Raw genomic sequence first — 7,548 nt, forward strand, 5'->3', positions numbered from 1 at the left:
GTCGCAACAATGGCGTACGAGAGGAATGGAGTGTAAGAGGAAACGGCTTCATCGCTCTTATTAATTCTTAGGTTCCTCGACTTGCTAAGATGCACAGAATCACCGTCAGCATTTGAAGTCATCGTCATCATAATCATAATAAACTTGTCCAATGTCCACTGCAAGACAAATGCGTCTTCCAATGATCTCAAACCTACCCTGTCTTGTGCTAGCTGGTTCCATTTTATGCCTCCATATTTCCTAATTTCGTCGCCCTACTTGACACCTTTTGATAGTGAAGGCTTCCAACAACTCTCTGGCAGTTTCTTGCCTACTTTTGCAGAGAATCAGCACATGCGCAAAGCGTGGCACACAACACCAGGTGTTACAATGCGCGGGAACATGCGTGTTATCACTCCTACCTATGTTATTAACATAGACTACTCTTATTTGCCAGCTGTTGTTTAATGTAATCATTAAAAGTATGTTTCTTGTCGTGTCATTAGAGTTAGTAACGGTGCTGTATGTAATGTGCACGGGAGCAAGGAAACCATCCAGCATCCAGCGTCTTTGTCCCCTGTACAGGCGGAGGCAGCCCGTGGAAATTTAGCTAGGTGCGCGGCCACTTTCGAAGTTTCGAGATCCTACAACACCGTCATGTACGGCCGTTGCCTCAGAATCCCTCAAATAAAGCCGATATAGGAACCCTAATAAACTGCCTAATTTAAAGGCACTCCTACTTAGGCAATTACGATCCTCCCGCATTTTTTGTTGACGCATTCACCTTCGATACTCTTCGTGATTCACCTCTATTCAATGTTAGGGTACCAAGCTGATTCTTTTCCTCGGCATGCTTGCCGTTCCTATTCCACTTCTCTCTTTGATACGGGTACTTTCACGCATTCACTTAGTTTATCACCATAAAGGCCCCCTTCCTTTGGGGGCATGACATGAGGTGTGGGGTTTTATTTACATTAACTACAAATAGTGAAGACTGTCTTAGTACTGAAGGCAATCAACAACACGGTCTTGAAAAGTAGATGAAGCGACGGTGACGATGTTAGGCAGGCCGTTCCAGTCTGTAGCTGTTCGAACAAAGAATGAGACACAAAATGTAGCAGTATAAAACACCGGTGCCTGTTCAGGCGGTTACGCTAATTCTCTCGATCATGAAGGTTTGTCCGGCTTTTCAAACTTTAACTGCACACTTTTTCAGACGTAAATATTGTCTTGCCCTCACGGAACCCTAACCATTGGAAGAAAAAAAGATAGGTAATAAAGCGCAGTTCACTCTTTTCTGGCGATTTTAGGAACATGAACGTTTGCGACGAGACCTCTTGCGACACCATGTGCAAGGAGCAGCACAAGCAACACAAGAACCTTAAGTTGGGAGGAAAGTGCGAACGAGGGGTATGCCGATGCTCATACAGTACAGGTAGGTGTGCTCGCTGTGAGAGCTGTGTTTTTACCAGCAGTTCTTCACTACGTTGTTAAAAAAATAAAGAAAAGAAAGAAAACAAGACTGTGCATTGAGAAAATATGACCGGTCGATGGCACTCGCGATGGTTGTGGATTGCGTCCATAGGTCTAGGTGTGCCTAAGGTTATTCATTAGAGAGAGCGAAGTTTCACCATAGTAAAGCCCCTGAATAGAATTCAGGGGCTTTACACCGTAGCGCCCCCCTGCCCCTCTTGCACTGGTCGAGTGCGAAAGAAAACAAGCTTCGAATGGATGACAAAATGAAAACTAAGCGATGGAGCGCATCTCACAACGGCCTGCCTTTCGTCCCCGGCTTTCAGGGGTGGAAACGTCTAGTTACGAAGTTTCCTGAATGCAACATCAGGGGTCCTCGGACGCCATTGTCGTCGAAAACCTGCATGGTCTTAGTCCTGCAAGTCAAACAATGGTGGGACAAGTTCAACGGTAAACGTATGAAGCAGACTTGGCGCCCCCCTGAGATGACTAGCGTGGAAATGGCTGCAACATCCCCCCTCCCCGCCACCCTCCAGAGGTTTGTTGTAGCCCACTATTCGGGACCGGTCATCGTTCGGCATGAGCGCCTCTTTAAGAGTCGCTGTCCAAGAAATGTACACGTTCAGCAAATCATCGTCCTCCAGGAATCGGGAGGAATACATATTTCTTGCGGGCTTTCAAGGAGCCTTCGGGAAACGCTAAATTCCTTGTAGAGTCACATGTACAATGTATTTGTTGTGAGAGTTATCAAGAAGAGGGTAACATTCATCGTGGTAACTTATGTACGACTACAGAAAAATTGTTCGATGTGTCTTACCTATACGCCTGAAGTACTCGGCGCACGACTGATACGTCATGTATTGAGCGACATCATCCTTGCATATGAGGTGCACTGCTTCTTGCGTTGAGTCCTGTGTCCGCAAAGCTCATACGTTGGCACAAAGCAAACTTATTACTGTCTACGCAGCATTGGTTGAAGAGGATGAGGACAAGAGGAACGGAATAGATATATTGGTGACTAAAGTTGGACAGTACATGTGCGCTGAAGTATGAAGTCCTGGTCACTGTCACAAGAATTCAATGACGCCCTTTACACCACCAGGTCTATGATGTGGTAAATGCTCTAATAAAACCGTTTTCAGGTGAATGTTCACTGCTCAGCTTAACGTATGAGCGATTGCATTTGCTTCCGTGAAAAGCTGTACATGTTGGCCTGCCAGACAGCCTGACATGCTTTCACTCTTATGTTCTGCTTATTCTTCGTACAGTGTGTGAACAAAAGAAGTGCGAAGATTATTGCCGCAAGAAGTATTCGCTGAAGAAACAGGTACAAGCGAACTGCACAAATGAAATGTGCTACTGCAGCTGGCAAGACGGTAAGGCACATCGTAACTTTTTAAAGTTCAATCGCACGAGTACCCGGCACGCGATATTGGCTGTTCGTTGCGCTGATGAGATCAAAGAGAAAATTGTGTGGTTCGAATTCAGAGTCATGAATCGTTTGAGGTGTACGGTTGATAACCGTTCCAGCATTCCAAAATACGAGATGCCGTGGTATAAGCAACTTGTGATACAACTTATTTCTACTGCTCGGATTTGCTAACAAGTGTTGATTTTCTCGTAAATGTAAGTGTATTGTTGACCATAATATCTTTTCACTGTCGTCGTTGTGGTTGTTTCTTGGATATTGAGTTGCTGAAGAAGCAGAAAAGCGTTAGTTTGGTGGAAGGAGCTGGGTGTGGCTTTAGAGTAAATAGTGAATAGTAAATAACAGAGAGTCTAAATAGTAAACCGCGGCCTGACTACGAGGTGAGCCATAAAGAGGCAACAAGGGCGTAGCCAGTATTATTTTTCCAGAGGGGTCTGACCTCCCTATATGCGTGTGCGTGTATGTGCTTGTACGAGCGCGTGTATGTGTATATGCACGCAAACTGCATAGGTTTGAGGGGAGGTGTTTAAGTGCCCCCCTCTGGATACACGTATGTGGGCGAGTCCTGTTATAGCCTTGATTACCTGGGCTCCTTTAGCTTTCGTTCACATCTCAGTTCAGGAACATGTGAGGTCTGAGAACGTCGTGTAAATCTCAGCGCGTCGTATATGACTTGAGGTAACTGGCTATGTCACGTTTTCCTGCAGTGTGTGAAGAGCAGAACTGTTCGACCTACTGTCGTCAGAAGTACGGCCAGAAGATTGGTCTGTACTCGAAGTGCAACAATGGAGCGTGCTACTGCGGATGGGAGAAAGGTAAGCAAATTTTATGCGGTTTTTGACAGCAACGAAAATGGGCGATCAAACGGTTTCAGAGCAGAAACTTCTCGCCTCAGTATGACCCTTCACTCCGCCCGCTGACTGAAGCATCATATTCTCGCGCTGATGCGTCTTTACTGAACATACAACCAGTGCACCAGTGACCTCGAAAACGTTTGCACAGAAATTACCAAAATTTCACCCATTTTCTTAACTCTTTCAAACATTCAGGAGCAAAATGTACTGCGCCTGAAAGGAGTTATTCCGTAGACGCTGATAATGGCACTATTTTCTCGTAGGCTTAAAAGTTATGTATTCGCTGTACATAAACTTAATAATCAGAAAATTAGTCTGAATTGAGTTGTATTCGGCTAGCTTTCTCCTACGTTTCCTTCAAGTGGTTGGACGTATTTCAACGCTGATAAATAATTGGTATTATATTCAACATAAGGGGCCTTTGAGAAGATATCTAATGATCGCTTTCTAAGCTCGCTTTATTTTCACATATGCTATGCTCCGTCGTTTTACGAATACCCTTTAATGACAACCGAAAATGCGAAGTTCTAAGGCACTGGACCGAATAGCAGCAACTCTGTATACCTTAGTGTGAAAAGTGTTTCAGTGTAAAACGGGGGCACTTCGTCCAAGAAATAGAATGATTAAGTGTGTGCGTATATTCAGAATTTTCGAATAACAAATCAAATATTCGAATTCGATCCGCGCTTCGATGTCGGAAAGCAGGCAGCAGCTACAGCAGTATTCTACAACTGGCCGCTAGTGTTTCCGCATAGAGAAGGGTTCTTGAAAATTGTTTTAATAGCAAAAAAAAATTCGTGCAATTTAAAGGTGCGTATGGACGGGTGAGTGCATTATCAATGTCAACGAGCGTAAACTTATCGTCACCGCTATGTTTTTATTTTTTTATTTTACCACAGAATGCGTGCTGGCGGATTGTGTGAACTACTGTAAAAGCAAGCATCCCGAAAAGCCAAATCTCGAAGCGTTCTGCAAAGGCCACTTCTGCAACTGCAAGTGGCGATTCTGTAAGCCACATTTCTCCTCTCGCTACTAAAAATGCTTTCGTTCCGTTGACTATAAAAAGCCAGACAAACTGCCCACTTAGAGCGGCTGCCTGGTTAGCAAGCAAATCACCTGGACCCTATAATGTTCAAACATCTCTGTGAATCTCGGAATTCCCAACCCGGCAAAAAAAAGGCAGCAAAAACAAAAAACTAAAGACCATTCCACTCTGTGAAAGTGGTGGACCAGTGTAGCTGTCGGCTTTAAAGTCTGCGTTCGAAGTTGCCTACAGAATGCGTATGCGTAGAATTTTATTGTAAACTGGCCTTACCTAGACGCTATTTTCTGGCGGCATTGGCATCGAATCTTCTTCCTAGCGTTCGTCAGCATCTTGTGTGATCCCTTAAAAAGCGCACGACGAAATGGCTCTTTCACATCAAATTTTAGCAAAGCCAGAATTCTTCATGATGCGTGCAATTCTTCATGTCGGCTTTGCATGTCTTGCGGAGGGCTTTTCCTTCCATCGCAAGTACACCAGCGTATATCAAAACGCAGCAGCCGTGGCAGGCGCGCCACCGCAGCGGCTACTAGCGAGACGGCAATTGATGTTTTTTTTTGGTCTGCGCACTCAGCCTACATACGCAGAGACTTTTGGAAAAGGACGATACGGACGATTGAAAACTGGCCCAGGAGAACTTTAGGGAAACGTTAGGGAAATTGTCGGGGCGGAGGATGTTGGAAATTGTGCGCGGCGCGGACAGAAAGACGAAGAAGAGGAGTAGTGGGGCAGAGGCTGAGAGTTTTGAACTGTTCTTACGTACGCCATGTTGGGACGGTATCGCGCAGTGCGCTAATAAAGGCTGCAAAGGAGATTTCCCACAACAGAGACTCGCTTGAAACTAATGTACAACAGCTCTCCTGAAAAAAAATCTGAAGTCAGCAGCACCAAGAAACATTCTACTTACTGAACGAACACCTGCTTGAAAAAAAATTTACACCATGCGCATAAATTCTAGCTGAGAGAGAGAGAGAGAAAGCTCTCTATTTGCACCTTGTCATAGAGTACGGGTGATTGGGGTGAGACGCAGCTTTCCCTTTCACCGTCTACACCTCCCCCCCCCCCCCCCCCCCCTAGACGTCGGCCGGAACCAGTTGGCTTCCAACGGTGGCCTGTTTTGGTCATGTTCTTTCTGGCTGGGGAGAGGGGAAGACTCAGACGGCTCGTTGTTCCCATTGAGACCGTTTAGCGCTGGGCAAGCCCACAGCATTGTATCTTGGGTCGCTGTGCCTTCACAGGCTGTTTTTTATGTGGAAGAGTGCCTCTCAGGATGCCATTTGTAAAACTGCGTCCTCCTCGGGCCTAGAGTGTTTTATTGTAATTTCCTCACAGTGTATCAGGGTCCGTAGGCAACCGAGAGGGCACGCCTCAAGTCAATCTCCAGCGGGACTACATGCAAGAAGGCCTCCAATTCAAAGGTCATGGATCGGCCACAGGTGTTCCTCAGGATGTGTCAATGGAAATGCCACCGAAAAAAGGAGGCCCTACGTAAAGGTTTGCAATACGAGCAATCAGGCCTATAACGTTATTGTCAATAAACGTTTTACCGTCGGTAGTGTCAACAAACGTGCTGTGATTTTCGGTGGTAGGTACACTACTATTAAGTACTACCGACCAATAGTGAAAGAACTTGCCTTTCGTTTTTCGTGCTCTTTAACATTGTATTAAGCTTCCGTTCTTTCATTAGTATGCTCATGGGAATGAAATTTTTCTAGCAGATGTTGTCCTGGCTGTTTATTACTTTATCTTTCTAGTAGCATGCAGGGAAATAGACGCCGGCGCACCATATTTTGCAGTCGTCATCATCATCGGCGTGACTGCGCCCACTGCAGTGTAAAGGCCTCTCCCATGTTTGGCCAATCAACCCGGTGCTGTGTTCACAGCGGCCGCGTCATCCCCGACAGCTTCTTCATCTCATCTACCCACATAACGTTCTCCCTCCCCTCCGCGCGCTTGCCTTCTCTGGGAATCCAGTCTCTTACTCTTAACGACCAGAGGTTATCTTGCCTACGCGCTGCATGCCCTGCCCATGTCCATTTCTTCTTCCTCTTCTTGACTTCGACTAAAATGTCCTTAAGTCCCGTTTGTTCCCTGACCCACTCTGTTCTCTTCTTGTCCCTTAAGGTTACACCTTTCATTTTCCTTTCCACTGCGCGCTGCGTCGTCCTCAATTTAAAGAGATGCTAAAATGAAACAACAAATTAGTTTATACTGAAAAATTATACTCTGGAAACTTCAGTGCCGTTAATTTGACCCCCCATTGGTTTATTAACAGCGGAGAAAATCATGTCAAAACTTTGACGTTCGAATTTCTCGCCGAAATTTTGGATGTTTACGTCACGGATTTCAGTGGGTTTTTTTTTTTTCGCATTTTGGCCATATTGGCTCAACGCAATTTTTTGAAACTTATGGCACGTTTCTGGCTACTTCAGAAGACAATTCATTTCTCTTTTTTTTTTTTCGATTGCGAACTACGTAGGCCATAGTAGGCGCCGTAAAAATCTATGACTTCATGGCAACTGCTGCGGGAACTTCAAGGTGGCGTCGCCATCCACATATTCTCATTGCGCGTTTCCTCACTTAACGAGCGTCTTCTAGCAGCAAGCGGTGTTGTTGGTATCGCCAAAGAGTAATTTACTAAAACGAGAATAATTGCTTTTTCTCTTTAGCGTCTCTTTAAATTGAACCTTCTTCGTAAGCCTCCAGGTTTCTGCTCGGTAGGCAAGTACGGAGGTATCTTGGCACACGAGAGTAAGGAAGACTTGCACATT

The sequence above is a fragment of the Rhipicephalus sanguineus genome, chromosome 8 (genome assembly GCF_013339695.2).
Source record: "Rhipicephalus sanguineus isolate Rsan-2018 chromosome 8, BIME_Rsan_1.4, whole genome shotgun sequence".
Lineage (NCBI taxonomy): Eukaryota > Metazoa > Arthropoda > Arachnida > Ixodida > Ixodidae > Rhipicephalus > Rhipicephalus sanguineus.